The sequence below is a fragment of the Haliotis cracherodii genome, unplaced genomic scaffold, assembly GCF_022045235.1.
Source record: "Haliotis cracherodii isolate W230 unplaced genomic scaffold, xgHalCrac1.p SCAF_26, whole genome shotgun sequence".
Taxonomy (NCBI): domain Eukaryota; kingdom Metazoa; phylum Mollusca; class Gastropoda; order Lepetellida; family Haliotidae; genus Haliotis; species Haliotis cracherodii.
This window is the reverse complement of record NW_027266282.1, coordinates 2,697,134-2,713,827: the sequence shown is the minus strand read 5'-3', so window position 1 is coordinate 2,713,827 and position 16,694 is coordinate 2,697,134. Positions and strand designations below refer to the sequence as shown.

Genomic DNA, 16,694 nt, shown 5'->3' with positions numbered 1-16,694 from the left:
ATTCATGTGCAATCAAACTCATACCGGAACTATCTGAATCAAAGGCGGTCATTCTGTCAGACTCCCTTAGAGCACTACAAGCCATCAGCCTCAGAAACTCTAGACCAAATCAGGTCAATACAATTCTACACGAATACACCCAACAATCGGATCAGGGGAGAAGGGTGGAGCTACGTTGGATCTTATTTCACAGAGACATTCATGGAAAAGAAAAATCAGACACTGGCGAAGCTAGATCGAGCCAAAACAAAGATAAAAGCTTTTCCCCTTCAGCTAACTAGAGATAAAAAGCAAAGTCAAAGCCTCCATCGACCAAAAATGGCAAGCCCATGGGACGCCAGTAATGTCAGCAGATGGCTATACAACATTTAACCCCAAATTCTAAAAATGGGACCTTAAACTCACATGAAAGGAATGTCAAGGCTAAGCTGAACCCGGGCCCAGTTAAAACAAGTGCAGTTAGATCATCGATCTTTCGTAGATCTCCTACAGCCAAAGCAAAAACTAACTCTATTTCTGGAAGATGGTCAGCGCTTCGAACGTCGAAATTCTATTAATTTCTAAAAATAAAATCCTATCAATACGAAAATAGAAATCTAATCAATACCAAAACAAAAATCTTATCAATACTAAAACAGTCTTAAAGTGGGAGGAAAGCCCGATGCCCTCTATAGACGTTTACCACTAGCACAGGTATAGTTAGTGGGGACAAACCTAGAGGCATGAGGAAGTAACTCACGATCACAGGCCAACTAGGGAAATGACGTTGAATGTACACTGAAAGGCAAAAGGAAATCGCCATCTGATTGTGGAAGTGATCAGGGACAATCCCATTACAATGAGATCTTAGTTCTTGGTACTGCTGAACGAAGACCTGAGGACATCCCCTTAAGGGTCATGTCAGAACGACCTTTCATCCGACCAATCAGAGCGTCGCTTACCAGATCAGGAAAGTGACAGTCAATCATGCATCTTAGAAAAAATTAACACGGGGTATTCCGAATGACAGTTATGGCCAGTATGACCAATTCGTTTAGATCTCGTTTCAAAGGGATAAATTTTTGAACGGAAGAGACGTAGCATATGGTACTGGGTACTGCCATACAATCTGGACTATATATTAGACATTCTAGAATGTCCTTTTGCTAAGTTTTAACATAATTTTCAAGCGTAGTCTGGAATGGAGGTCACCATGCAGGTTAAACTAGTACCGTAAAGATCGGGAAAGCTGCGTTCTGATTGGCTAATGTCGATTGCTTGTTAGTCATGTCATGGGTCGGTCAAAGTTCGCGAAGGTCGTTCTGACGTGACCCGTAATGGGATGTTGACATGTCCTTGCTTAGCCGTAGCGAGAACTAGGGTATAATTTGAATGAGACTGGATCCGTGATTATGAAGAATGCTGTTAGCTTGCCGGTACCTTGATAGTAACCTGGCTATAGTCCTGGGGTCGCAGTCAAATCGCCTGGAACAGCAAGTGCTGACTGTCCTGTTTACAACATTCCTATTGCCCTCCCTCTTTCGGACCGCTTCCCTGGTCTAGTGGTAGAAGAGCGGAAGGTCCGGGGTTCGATTCCTGGATGTTATTACCCTGTCTAGCATTCGGCGTTAATGGGCTAAAACCAGAACTGGTCTTCTCGGGTTCAGCAAACTGAGTGGGCTATTCATGTAAAACTGCGACATGGTATCTCGGCAGTATTCCTGACTAGTTAGTTTGTTGTTTGACGACGCACTCAGCAATATTCCGGCTCTATGACGTGGGTATTCCTGACTAGTACAGGCACACCCACACCCACACACACACACACACACACACGCACACACGCATGCATGCATGCACGTCGCTATATAAGTGCAATAATCTTGAACTCGAAGTTAAACCTCATTTCACCTCAGCCTACCCTTCCCTTTCATCTTCAGTATAGCGAGGCATTGTTTCTCAATTGACAGTGGATCAGTCCGTATGAGGGAACAGGCACCGAATCACACTGTCCTCTGGACGTGAAAACATGTGACATCAATCACTTCACAATGAATGGATGTCATAGTGACAGACACCAATAATAGGCCGACAAAACGCATTTCCATCCTCATTAACAAAAGTACGGACCTCGTGTTGTGGCAAATAATTCACATGGCGACTTTCTTTTGCCTTTCTCAAGGGATTGCAACGTATCCTCTTCAATATTTGATATCATTTTATTCGAGTCAGATGAAGTTGTCTCAAGTCTGCATGATGTAAAATAAATATTTAGAGAGTATCCCTATTAAAAGACGCAAAATGCTAACGAATCTCTTTTCTTTTACAAAATATAGATTTCGTGAATTTCAGAAACGCAGATCATTCCATGTGTAATTGTGTTAGTGTCGTGGCATGACTACCCCTACAGGTGTGATGCTGGTTGGAAATATAGACGATGTAAACACAAAAGTAAGAAATAAATAAGAGTGCCAAGTTAGATATACAAACCTATATACAGCCAGCATGTGGCACAAGCCTGGTGCTTTCAACTAGGTCGTTGACGAATCGAACAAAAGTGCCTCAAGACTGTGTCCCATACCTGCAGACTTCCATGTTCCATTTCTTGTGTGTCGTCGTATATTGATATCAACGCCGCGTTTGTTTGTTTTGATTTGTTATGGGCTTCAAGAGTGTTCGAATCTAAATTAAGAAAAGACGTAATATAGCTATGTATACACTGGCGTGAAGCAACTGTAAGTCTACCGCCGCTCGGTGTTTGAAGGCAAACAGTGACGGTTCCCGCTCGATACGGAGGCATATATTTACTAGCTTGAGTGTATGCCGCAGTTCGATTCCATCTGGGTTATCATTACCGTCTACGTCCTTCTCTTGCGTCAAGACTCAGTTAGGTTGACACCAGGGCCCTGACGGGTTCACAAAAGTGAATCGAATACCAGAGTCATAAAACCAGACGCGGATGCGAGAAGTCGATCTCAACGATAGTCACGTGCATAGCCATCGGTTACCCGGCTTCTGTCAAGGGCCGGCACGTTTAACATTATTTATGACTTTTCATTACAGATTTAGCAAATACAAATGTCATTATGAATAGTCTTCACGAAAAGCAATCCACGTGCCTCTTTACAAAATTTGCAAAGGAAAATATTACGTATAAATTTATATATATTTATTAACTGTCATGAAAATACATAGAAGAATAGGAAGAACACATGTACTGATATTTGCATTTCATATTGAATCTAGCAGTGTCTAATGTTACCCCCAGGGGCGGTAAGGTAGCCTACTGGTTACAGCGTTCGCTCGTTACACCGAATAATCGTGTTCGATTCCCCACATGGGAACAATGTGTAAAGCTCATATCTGGGTGTCCTCCGCCGTGATATAGCTGGAATATTGCTAAATCGGCGTAAAACAAACTTACTGACTAATGTTACAACCAACCCCATCCACCCGTGTATCAGTTGATACGAACCTCTCTGTGATCTGGCATGTTCATGCAGCCCATGCACCAGTTCATTCTAGCTACCAACAGTTCATTCTAGCTACTATCCCGGGCTGTTAGGTTGGGATATCTGTCCTTCAAACACAGGAGTCCATCCGTGGGTCCACAACACTTTATTTGTGATATAACAGTTACTGCATGTGCATAATCACGACTGTGGTGATGGGACAGACATGGCCAGGCAGCATATCAGAGGCGTCAGAGAGCCAACCTGCCTAGCCGCTGTCCGAGGGTCAAGTCCCGACTAACAGAAAGCGTACTATCTTTAACCCTCACTGTCAGACTGCAATGTATCGTGTTACGTTACATACATGGTCAGCCTGCAGTATCCCGCACCTCATCCACAAAGTTAAGCTTCAGTGGCCAACCGGCCATTCTCTGGCATTAATTAGGAGCCACTGACCTGCACATGACTCTGTGCTGTTGGCCATAGTAATAACAGCCCAGCTGGTGTTATAATTTGATTTGGGCAACGATGTGAATATTTATCTATATATATATATTTAACTTATTTAACTCAGGGAATATATAAGACATATATATATTCCCTGATAAAACCTATACTCTGCCAAACTGCCTATGATATACGCCCTTTCTGTAAAGAAGGACGTGTCCCACGTCCTTATAAAGCATTGTGAATGAGGTAGGTATTAAATTACAATATACATGATACAAGTTAAATATTAAAGCATGAAACATGTTATGAAATTAATACAATAGGGTAGAGACGGTATAGCCATACCATTCAGATTGTACTGATGTGACAAATTATACAAGGAATAGTATCAACCATGGTTGATTCACAAACCTTAAATGAAGAATTCATTTTAAATTTAACAACGTCCATCGTAAGCTGCATATTAATTATCCATAACTAAGTATAATAATATTAATAGTTTCAAAATAGGAAAGCAGACTGAGATATATTCTGTGGAACCCGATTTTCTTTTTGCTACAACAGACGGCACATTACAATGTGTTAATTAACACCAGATTACGTCAAGTACATGGATCAACACAATAAAATAAAGTACACCATGTATAAATAACATTGTTACACAAATACGTTTCCACTGAGCAGTGAGGTAGAAAATATTTTTTTTTAAATAGAGCTTTACAGGAATCATGGTAAGGTGCCATGTACCAATTCACCGTCACTAATAATATACACGACGCTCAAGTCTCACACAGTTGCTCACAGATAGCTTATCATTCTTACGGTAAATGATCAGTCACACATATAAATTCTCTCTCTCTCTCACATACTTTTATCTCTCTCCCTTTCTACCTGTCTCTCATCTACTCTCATCACATCACTCCATTCAAGTCAACTATACAACTTATTAATACATCATATCAGGTTCACAAGCATCCTCATACACATCATAAAGATTCATCATAAACATCATTTTTATTTTCAGGCGCATAATATTTCTCTTACACTACTGCTCATGACAAACAAAGCATTACGAGCGGATATCAGACGTACTTAAAACATACATTCATACATCAAATAGCAGTGAAACAACGCCCTAATCAAATTGAGATATTTTAGTGCATATTAATAAACGTCGGGAAGGGGCACAGGCTACTAAGTTGACGGGACATATACAGCCAGGTGCCTGCTACAGCTGAGAGAAAAAGGAAAAGGGACAGATAATTGTATACATGTACAAAAAAAGCGTTAAGTGGTGACGGAAAGTAATTGACAGGGGTGGGTGGATTGAGGCGACACTCCTGGGGACTCAGATGGTATAACCCACAGTGGACGCACTTGTATGGGTGTGTGTGCGCATGGTACAGTGGGGGTGGGAAGATGGGAGGTGGTGGAATGGAAAGGGGAAGGGGAGGCCAGTGGGAGGGAAGGGTTTGATGGGGGAAAGCCTTGTTTGGGGAGGGTTGGAAATCAGTTGTTGAGTTGTGTCGCTCCTCCTGTATTCTGTTCAACTTTACTTTGAGGGATGTAACGACAGACATGATTCCCTCCATACCAGATTCTTTGTGTATGTCCTCTGCTATCTGGGCACTCTCTACCATATCTGACAACGTGGCATGGCGCCGGGTGAGAATAAACTGAATGATGTGAGGGAGGGCATTTCTGAAAATGAGGTCTTGTATAAATTGATCAGTGTTACATTTCAAAAGAGATGCCTCATAACGAATAGATTGAAGAAATTCACAAAAGCCTTCGTGCTCTTTTTGGTTTCTATCAATCAGGTCATTTTTGCGGTTTATGACTTGAATTGACGTTGGGCCATACCATTTTAAAAACGATTGTTTGAGTTCAGGCCATGTCATGTTGTCTTTACATGGAAGTCCTTCATACCAAATTAAAGCAGTTTTGGATAAATATAGGGGGAAAACGTTAATAATTTCGTCACTGGTGTAATTTTGAATTGAGGTAAATTTCTGAAATCTACCTAGCCATGAAGGTGCAGAGCGGGGATCATGTCCGTCAAACAAAGGCATGGGGAGGGTCGTGAAGCTGACGCGAGATGGGGGCTGGACAGTGTGTCGGCCAGCGGGTGGGGAGGGGCATGGAGGGGGAGAACAACAACGGCCATCACAATGGGGGTTAGTAATGCGGCAGTGATGATCAAGAGGAGTTGAGGTTGCAGGCTGGAGAGGAGTACATGGGGAAATTGAGCGAGGTGGGGAAGTCTCAGCAGTTGTATGTTTAGTATTTCGTCGGATCCTCCAAGGAAAGCAGGAATTACTGGAGGACCCGTCATCAGAGTTTTGAGTTTTAAATGAAAAGAAAGGCATCGCAACTTTAAAGAATTAACAAGAATGACCAAATTGTATAAACACTTACCCAGTGGAAAGATTAACTAAAACTTACAGAACAATCACTATAGCCACTGAAAAATCACAAAGTCACTGACACAAGGTGAAACAGAGTTAGTTGAAATTCTTTGCCTTGATGGAGTCCTTGTTTTTTATTTGTTTCCGCACAAAGGATTCACGTATAGGGGCCGTTGTACGTGCATTCGTTGCTTGCAGTTGTGAATGGTGAGGAACTCACAGAATTCTTGCTGTTGTTCCCACTTGCCGTAAAAAGACGTCACTATTGTTAGATGTGACGGAAACCTTTTCACAAAGCTGCAAAGCGTCCTAATTGTGGATTCCGTGGCACAGTTGAAAGGCAGTGTGGTCAACTGTTCTCCGAATTCACGATGATAGTTGCTGTTTTGACGTGAGTTGTGATGTGGACCCAGGATGGATGGATATCGCCTGACTTGTGGGGAGATTTCGCTCACGAACGTTGTTGCAGAGAGGTTCCGAGATCTTGGATTCCACCATGTATCCCGGGCTGTTAGGTTGGGATATCTGTCCTTCAAACACAGGAGTCCATCCGTGGGTCCACAACACTTTATTTGTGATATAACAGTTACTGCATGTGCATAATCACGACTGTGGTGATGGGACAGACATGGCCAGGCAGCATATCAGAGGCGTCAGAGAGCCAACCTGCCTAGCCGCTGTCCGAGGGTCAAGTCCCGACTAACAGAAAGCGTACTATCTTTAACCCTCACTGTCAGACTGCAATGTATCGTGTTACGTTACATACATGGTCAGCCTGCAGTATCCCGCACCTCATCCACAAAGTTAAGCTTCAGTGGCCAACCGGCCATTCTCTGGCATTAATTAGGAGCCACTGACCTGCACATGACTCTGTGCTGTTGGCCATAGTAATAACAGCCCAGCTGGTGTTATAATTTGATTTGGGCAACGATGTGAATATTTATCTATATATATATATTTAACTTATTTAACTCAGGGAATATATAAGACATATATATATTCCCTGATAAAACCTATACTCTGCCAAACTGCCTATGATACTACCAACAGTCAATTCTAGCTACCAACAGTTCATTCTACCCACCAAATGTTCCTGCTCCATGTCTTCAGTTCATGCTCCCCACCAACAGTTTCGGCTCCATGTCTTCAGTTCATGCTCCCCACCAACAGTTCATGCTCCCTACCTACAGTTCATGCTCCCTACCTACAGTTCATGCTCCCTACATACAGTTCCTGCTCCATGTGTTTAGTTCATGCTCCCCACAAACGGTTCCTGTTCCATGTCAACAGTTCCTGCTCCATGTCAACAGTTCATGCTCCATGTCAACAGTTCATGCTCCCTACCTACAGTTCATGCTCCCCACCAACAGTTCGTGCTACCTACCTACAGTTCATGCTCCATGTCTTCAGTTCATTCTCCCTACCAACGGTTCATGCTCCCTACCTACAGTTCATGCTCCCCACCAACAGTTCATGCTCCATGTCTTTAGTTAATGCTCCCCACCAACAGTTCATGCTCCCTACCTACGGTTCCTGCTCCATGTCTTCAGTTCATGCTCCCCACCAACAGTTCGTGCTACCTACCTACGGTTCCTGCTCCATGTCTTCAGTTCATGCTCCCTACCTACAGTTCATGCTCCCTACCTACAGTTCATGCTCCATGTCAACAGTTCATGCTCCATGTCAACAGTTCATGCTCCATGTCAACAGTTCATGCTCCCTACCTACAGTTCATGCTCCCCATCAACAGTTCGTGCTACCTACCTACAGTTCCTGCTCCATGTCTTCAGTTCATGTTCCCTACCAACGGTTCATGCTCCCTACCTACAGTTCATGCTCCCCACCAACAGTTCATGCTCCGTGTCTTTAGTTCATACTCCCTACCTACAGTTCATGCTCCCCAACAACAGTTCATGCTCCCTACCTACGGTTCCTGCTCCATGTCTTCAGTTCATGTTCCCTACCAACGGTTCATGCTCCCTACCTACAGTTCATGCTACCTACCTACAGTTCATGCTCCATGTCTTTAGTTCATGCTCCCTACCTACAGTTCATGCTCCCCACCAACAGTTCATGTTCCCCACCAACAGTTCATACTCCCCACCAACAGTTCGTGCTACCTACCTACGGTTCATGCTTCATGTCAACAGTTCCTGCTCCATGTCTTCAGTTCATGCACTCCACCAACAGTTCGTGCTACCTACCTACGGTTCCTGCTCCATGTCTTCAGTTCATGCTCCCTACCTACAGTTCATGCTCCCTACCTACAGTTCATGCTCCCCACCAACAGTTCATGTTCCCGACCAACAGTTCGTTCTACCTACGTACGGTTCCTGCCCCATGTCTTCAGTTCATGCTCCCCACCAACAGTTCATACTCCCCACCAACAGTTCGTGCTACCTACCTACGGTTCATGCTACATGTCAACAGTTCATGCTCCATGTCTTCAGTTCATGCTCCCCACCAACAGTTCATGCTCCCACCTACAGTTCATGCTCCATGTCAACAGTTCATGCTCCATGTCAACAGTTCATGCTCCCCACCAACAGCTCATGCTCCCCACCAACAGTTCATGCTCCCCACCAACGGTTCATGCTCCATGTCTTCAGTTCATGCTCCATGTCAACAGTTCATGCTCCATGTCAACAGTTCATGCTCCCTATGTACATTTCATGCTCCATGTCAACAGTTCATGCTCCATATCAACGGTTCATACTCCCTACCAACAGTTCATGCTTCCTACCTACAGTTCATGCTCCCTACCAACAGTTCATGCTCCATGTCAACAGTTCATGCTCTATGTCAACAGTTCATTCTCCCTACCTACAGTTCATGCTCCCTACCTACAGTTCATGCTCCCTACCAACAGCTTATTCTACCTACCAACAGTGCATTCTACCTACCAACAGTTCATGCTCCATGTCATCAGTTCATGCTCCATGTCTTCAGTTCATGCTCCCCACCAACAGTTCATGCTCCATGTCAACAGTTCATGCTCCATGTCAACAGTTCCCTAGCAACAGTTCATTCTCCATGTCAACAGTTCATGCTCCATGTCAACGGTTCATTCTACCTACCAACAATTCATGCTCCCTACCTAAAGTTCATGCTCCCTACCTACAGTTCATGCTCCCTACCAACAGCTTATTCTACCTGCCAAAAGTTCATTCTACCTGCCAACAGTTCATGATCCATGTCAATAGTTTAAGCTCCATATCAACAGATCATGCTCAATGTTAACAGTTCATAAATTCTCTATTGCCATGTATCAGGACTGGATCTTACTGTGTAGATGTGTTAGATGTTTGATTTCCAGTTAATTGTCAACATAAGAAAACATGAATTTTTTTAATGTCCCTGAGAAGTGATGCTAAGATAGAGAAGTTCTGGATGTCAACTGCATTCACCTGATGAAGGAGTGAGTATATATACTCCGAAACTTTTTGTTCCCTATATTAAAGAAGTTGCGATCCATAATATACCCCCCCCCCCCCCCCCCCCCTGACAGAACAATGTGGGTAGTGTACACAGCACAACAAACAGACAGTTAAATTCAGATGTCAATATTTAAAACCAATATTATTTAACTTAACTGTATGTTAATAAGGAGGAGGTTTGTGGTGATTAAGCGGTATGTTGTTTTACTTAAAAGGGTTATCAATCCTCAAAAGAGAATAATATAACATATATTTTTACACACCCAACACAGAGAAATAGAATAACATAGCATTGTGATGAAATATTAATATTCAAATAAATAATACATAATACATGAAAACATATTTGTCAAATACATTCAACATATTCACAAAAGTGAAACTGATCATCGAAACCTCGGGTTAATTTAGGAGGCTATGATTGACATTGTGAGGAGGAACTAGCAGCTATCGAAACTAATCTTTAGCCCAGATGATACATGGATTAAATGCGTTATGTTAATGTACTGCTAACAGACCCGAGACACCAGCATCTATATATGTAAATACACCGCTAATATGTGGATGTGATAGTGACGATTATCTATAATAGACAAGCGATGTATTGATGAAACGTGCATCTGTGCCACCCGCACCGGCTCAAACATAATACCACCAGACCTAAGTTAAAACACGGGTGTGTTTTTGTCAGTCTTTGAGTAATTAATGAGTGCAGCCAGTTATTGATTATACATATGTACGGAGCACGTGCAATCAAAATGATATGAATTATAGATAGCCGGACTATTTTACAGATACAAATTAGATATGACTGGAAAGTACAGTACCTTCGACACACTCTATCGAAATACACTATCCTAGTAGACATGCACACAAGATACAATACCTTGGACACACTCTGTCTTAATACACTATGCGAGTAGACATGCACACAATATACAATACCTTGGACACACTCTATCTAAATACACTATCCTAGTAGACATGCACACAAGAAACAATACCTTCGACACACTCTATCTAAATACACTATCCTAGTAGACATGCACACAAGAAACAATACCTTGGACACACTCTATCTAAATACACTATCCTAGTAGACATGCACACAAGAAACAATATACCCGACACACTCTATCTAAATACACTATCCTAGTAGACATGCACACAAGATACAATACCTTGGACACACTCTGTCTTAATACACTATCCTAGTAGACATGCACACAATATACAATACCTTGGACACACTCTATCTAAATACACTATCCTAGTAGACATGCACACAAGAAACAATACCTTGGACACACTCTATCTAAATACACTATCCTAGTAGACATGCACACAAGAAACAATATACCCGACACACTCTATCTAAATACACTATCCTAGTAGACATGCACACAAGAAACAATATACCCGACACACTCTATCTAAATACACTATCCTAGTAGACATGCACACAAGAAACAATACCTTGGACACACTCTATCTAAATACACTATCCTAGTAGACATGCACACAAGAAACAATACCTTCGACACACTCTATCTAAATACACTATCCGAGTAGACATGCACACAATATACAATACCTTGGACACACTCTATCTAAATACACTATCCTAGTAGACATGCACACAAGAAACAATACCTTCGACACACTCTATCTAAATACACTATCTTAGTAGACATGCACACAAGAAACAATACCTTGGACACACTCTATCTAAATACACTATCCTAGTAGACATGCACACAAGAAACAATACATTGGACACACTCTATCTAAATACACTATCCTAGTAGACATGCACACAAGAAACAATACCTTCGACACACTCTATCTAAATACACTATCTTAGTAGACATGCACACAAGAAACAATACCTTGGACACACTCTATCTAAATACACTATCCTAGTAGACATGCACACAAGAAACAATACATTGGACACACTCTATCTAAATACACTATCCTAGTAGACATGCACACAAGAAACAATACCTTCGACACACTCTATCTAAATACACTATCCGAGTAGACATGCACACAAGAAACAATATACCCGACACACTCTATCTAAATGCACTATCCGAGCAGACATGCACACAAGATACAATACCTTCGACACACTCTGTCTAAATACACTATCCGAGTAGACATGCACACAAGAAACAATACCTTCGACACACTCTGTCTAAATACACTATCCGAGTAGGCATGCACACAAGAAACAATACCTTCGACACACTCTGTCTAAATACACTATCCGAGTAGACATGCACACAAGAAACAATACCTTCGACACACTCTATCTAAATACACTATCCGAGTAGGCATGCACACAAGAAACAATATACCCGACACACTCTATCTACCATTACTCGGGTAGGCATTCACGCAAGATACAGACTGCTAATAACTATGCATAATGTCAACTTAAACATAACAATGTATTTACACAGGATTGACATGATCTATTCACAGCAGTATTACAAAGAGATCATCTACAATACACACAAAGCTAGGCATATTCAAATAACTACATTTACTTGTGGGTTAAGATTTAATGTAGTAAAAGATCTACCTCATTCTTTAATCTACCAGATATGGATCTAGGTGTAGCGGCAGTGCCGAAATACTCCATTGGGGGCATTGACGATAACAGTGTACACGTGTTACGTTTCGTCAGCTGATCAGCTACTTGTGTTACACGGATGTCGACGTCGTATGTTTAGATGGTGGACATAGTCGTAAATTCAGATAAAGTTGTTGACGTCTTAATTATATCTGACCAGCATACCAAGAGATACTGACCCTCCTCCGAATTATGTTATCAATTATTTGACCCTTAGCGTGTTAAAGATACTGGAACGTGGTCGCTTTGTTTGTAAATTCCCCTTTTTCACCTTTTATATAATTTCTCACTACACCAAGTCCTTGACATATCGCCGGAATCGTAATAAGATGTTTCTAAAAGTCAGTTTTCCCATGTTAACAATATCCCCATTGCTCTTTGTTCGTGCCGAAATTCTCTTAAACAAATGATCATCATGGATGTTTATATTGTAACAGATGGAGGATAAACTGAAATAGTTGGCAGTTTCACTGTAGGTTTAAGTGATAACTGGAAACGGGTAGCCATGACGATTGAGGAGAACATATGCACAAATCGTCCCTTTAAAATACCGGTCTCCTTCAAACACACCAGGTCGCACGGGTGGAAGATAACGCTAATGCCTAACCGAGAAACATCTGGGATGTTAAGCCTGGGATGTCAACACATAGTACAGAACAAATAAGCCTACTATTTGGAACCTGGCGATACACACAGCTAGGTGCCTTATCTTGTACTGGGTGATACACTTTGTAAGCTGGGCCACATCTCCTATATTTGTTATTTCTAAAACAATAGTACCTGTTGATAACTGTTAGGACGTATGTTTTGATGGGAAAACGTAACCGGAAAACAAACATGAGAAGAGACCGAAATGTACGGACAGTGACCACAACAGCATGTTCCAATGTAAACTCTATCGACTGTGAGGCTGCCATGGCTTTAGGAATGTTTGTTTTGTTTTTGTTTGTTGTTTAACACTCAGCAATATTCCAGCTAAATGACGGCGGTCTGAAAATAATCAGGTCTGGACCAGACAATCCAGTGATAGACATCAGCATCGATCCACGCTGTTGGAATACACTGACGTGCATCAACAACGTCATCGAGTCTGACCACCCGATCCCGTTAGACGCCTCTTACGACAAGCATAGTCACCTTTTAAGACAAGCGTGGCTATAGTAACGGCTTTCAAGGGCCTTAGAATGGGTAATCCGACGAACTAAACGACGCGGCATTCGCAGATAGTAATTCTTTATATTTGACTTTGAAGCAAGTATTTTTCTAATACCTGAATGGCGCCAAGGTTTGATTCGACCCCAGTGGAGATATTTGAAAAAATTAATTTCCTATTAGCATAAATGACGACAGGTCACTTTAATGTTACATAAATTCTTATTTTGAAGTTTAAGGGATTTCCTTTGCATTCATTAGAAAATTCTGAGAAAGTTTATGAATACGGCCCCTGGTCTCATCCGTCAAGCATATATATACTAGTACATCATATGTTATATATACCAGTTTCAAGTATATACTTCATAAAAAAAAATACCAATTTGAAAGAGATGAAATTAACATAAGGTAATTTTAATGCGAACACTGCAGTGAAGAAATGTACTTTACAAGCATAGACGCGCACAGTCACCTAGAATCCGCGTTTAGTTATTTTTTGTTTTGCTGAACCAATAGCGCTCGATTGTCCACGTGAACTACGTACATGCCCACACATCTGGAGCCTTGCGGAAGTTTCGCCGACAGAAGCTGTTCCCCCTACACAGAAAAATGGCGAGAACACTGGGTCTGGGGCAAAACATCAATACGGGCGAGTCTATTTCGGAAAATGGTTGGACTCTCCGATATAAGCTGGTGGCGAGAGAGAAGCGCTCATTCAAGCTCGTATACAGCTCGACCACGAGCCTGAGTCACGCTACAGATACCAGCACAGCATATTCGTCCAGGTAAGTGCATGTTTTAGAGAAGTGTCAAGCCCAAGTTTAGATGCTGACAGACAATATTGACAGTGCAGCAGACAGGACAATGCACGTCTTTATTCACAGGCTACGATAACAGCCTCGATCGTCCACTTGGGGAGAGACATCGGCTGTTAGATGACACCTCACTTCTCAACAGCTTGTCAACTTAACAGTGATGCAATATGTAAAACAATTTCATTTCACCCGTAAAGATTCTTATGTGCCGTTATATTGTAAAGTTTGGTTTGTTTGTTGTTTAACGCCGCAGTCAGCAATATTACACCAATATGACGGCGGTCGGTAAATAATCGAATATGGGCCAGACAATCCAGTGATTAATATCATGAGCATCGATCAATTGGGATCGATGACATGCATGAACCAAGTCAGCGAGCTTGAACACCCAATTCCGTTTGTCAAGCAAAGTCGTCTTTTACGGCAAGCATAGGTTGCTGAAGACCTATTCTACCCCGAATCTTCACGGGTCTATATATATATATTGTAAAGTGTTACACGACATTAAAGGGGCACTGATCTAACGCATTTCCCCGGGACTGGTTGTTGCCTTTGTTATTGTTTTTTCCCAGTGAGTACCCGGATGTATAGCAGAAATCTAGACTAGTTTGTGACCTCTGCTGCGCCATTCGTAAGCGCATTCGTCATTTTTATGGATACCGGTAGTAATAAGGGCGTATGGTCACATTGATCAACAAAATGAAATACAGTTTTCGAGATAATAAGGAAAAGTAGGTATCTTTGTGGGTAGCATCGGTAATGGTGACGAAGTTTGGATAAGTCACTTGCTTGGTAATTTTGCGATTTTCGTTTACACTATTTTGACATGCAACACAAAGTAAATATTTCACCTGAGCATTGTTTTTTTTATAGTGTGTATATTTTGTTACTGTCAAAATGTGTAACATATTTATTAAATATTTTACAAAGTGACTGAAAAACATTTCCATCTGTATTATTATGATAACGAATTCCAAACATTTTGATGTTTAATGTCATCACCAATTGCAAGAGACTGAAAATGTTACGTTGAAAAGAACATTTCTATGTTGTTTGGCTTCTAATCCTACGTAATAATCTGTTGTGATGTTTGTAGGCCCTTTTGATCGTCTTAATCAATCTGGACAGATCTTTTAGTCAGAATGGCTGAAATATTTACACATTTTATAAATTGCCGGAGAGAATCACATTTTACAAATTGACGGTTATATATACACGCTTACAAAGGAAAAGACCTGTGAAAACAACCTCTATCGCGCATTGAAGAATTTCCCAACCAAGGCGTAGAGAAACAAGAACGAATCGGTTCAAATGAAGGAAAACAAAATGCAAATACCATAATTACAACGTACCAAATTTATGTGTATAAATTTGAGGCAGCTTCCTTGTTCGAGGAATGTATCCGTGTATATCCACACAAAGGAACAATATCCCACTCATCTGCAGCTGTACAAAGAAACTTATTCGATGTCACGTGTCTCTGTAACAATAAAATATTTTAAAAGATATATAGAACCTGTGTTCGTTTCTCAACTGATCACTTAGATTGTTTCAGGTGTTTCACATAGGTGTCAAGTCTCAAGGGTCGGCTGAGAAAGCCCACGTGACAGCTATTTTCATTACGTCCACGGTTCCTAAAAAATCCTTTGAGTGATAGATAACAATGATCAATCAATCAACGTATTATCAGTTAACCCTTTGAACAAAGTATGTTGTTTTTACATCGGCACTTCACGCCATGATATGAGTGTATTCCCTTTGTTTTAGTAAACCTAGACATGTAAACACTCACTTTTGACATATACACTGTGCAAGATAACAGTGATTAATCAATCAACATATTTTCTGTTAATCCTTTGATGACTAGGAACGATCCGTTGATTTACAAAAAAAAGAAAATGAACTGATCATTCATCTCTTGCTGGGCTGCCACGTGCATATAACATAACACACATTTCACCTCACTTCAAGCCTGGATTTAGATTGAATAATTACCCCCGACACAATAAATGCCAAATGGGAACCTTTGTCAGGTAATCTAAGTGGTGCTACCACTAATTGTACCTGTAATAAATTCATTAACTGAGCATCAAGTGAATGACGACAAATACACAGGTGTAGGGTTAGACGAGAAAACGTGGATGACAACAAGGGAGTAGTAATCGTATTATCGACACAGTCCGAAATCTGAAAATGCTTTCACTGCATGGATACTTTTTTTAGCATTAAACTATAACCATCTGGGGTATTTCCAAATTACAACATCCGATGAGCTCCGCCGCTCTTTTTGTCTGTTTGTTTAGGCTGAAGAAATTAATTAACACGCGCACTTTGTCGAAATCTTTATAGATCACAGTTAA

At 41.3% G+C, this 16,694-nt stretch overlaps 1 protein-coding gene across 2 annotated transcripts in view; it reads left to right on the top strand.

The window, feature by feature from the left end:
• The first annotated feature begins 14,198 nt into the window (after positions 1–14,198).
• The window catches only part of LOC139472958 (argininosuccinate synthase-like), a 48,255-nt gene continuing 45,759 nt past the window's right edge, over positions 14,199–16,694 (top strand). For both annotated transcript variants that reach the window (XM_071255432.1, XM_071255430.1), the window contains exon 1: positions 14,199–14,304. The gene's annotated coding sequence lies outside the window, so the exon portion shown is untranslated. The remainder of the gene's footprint in view (positions 14,305–16,694) is intronic.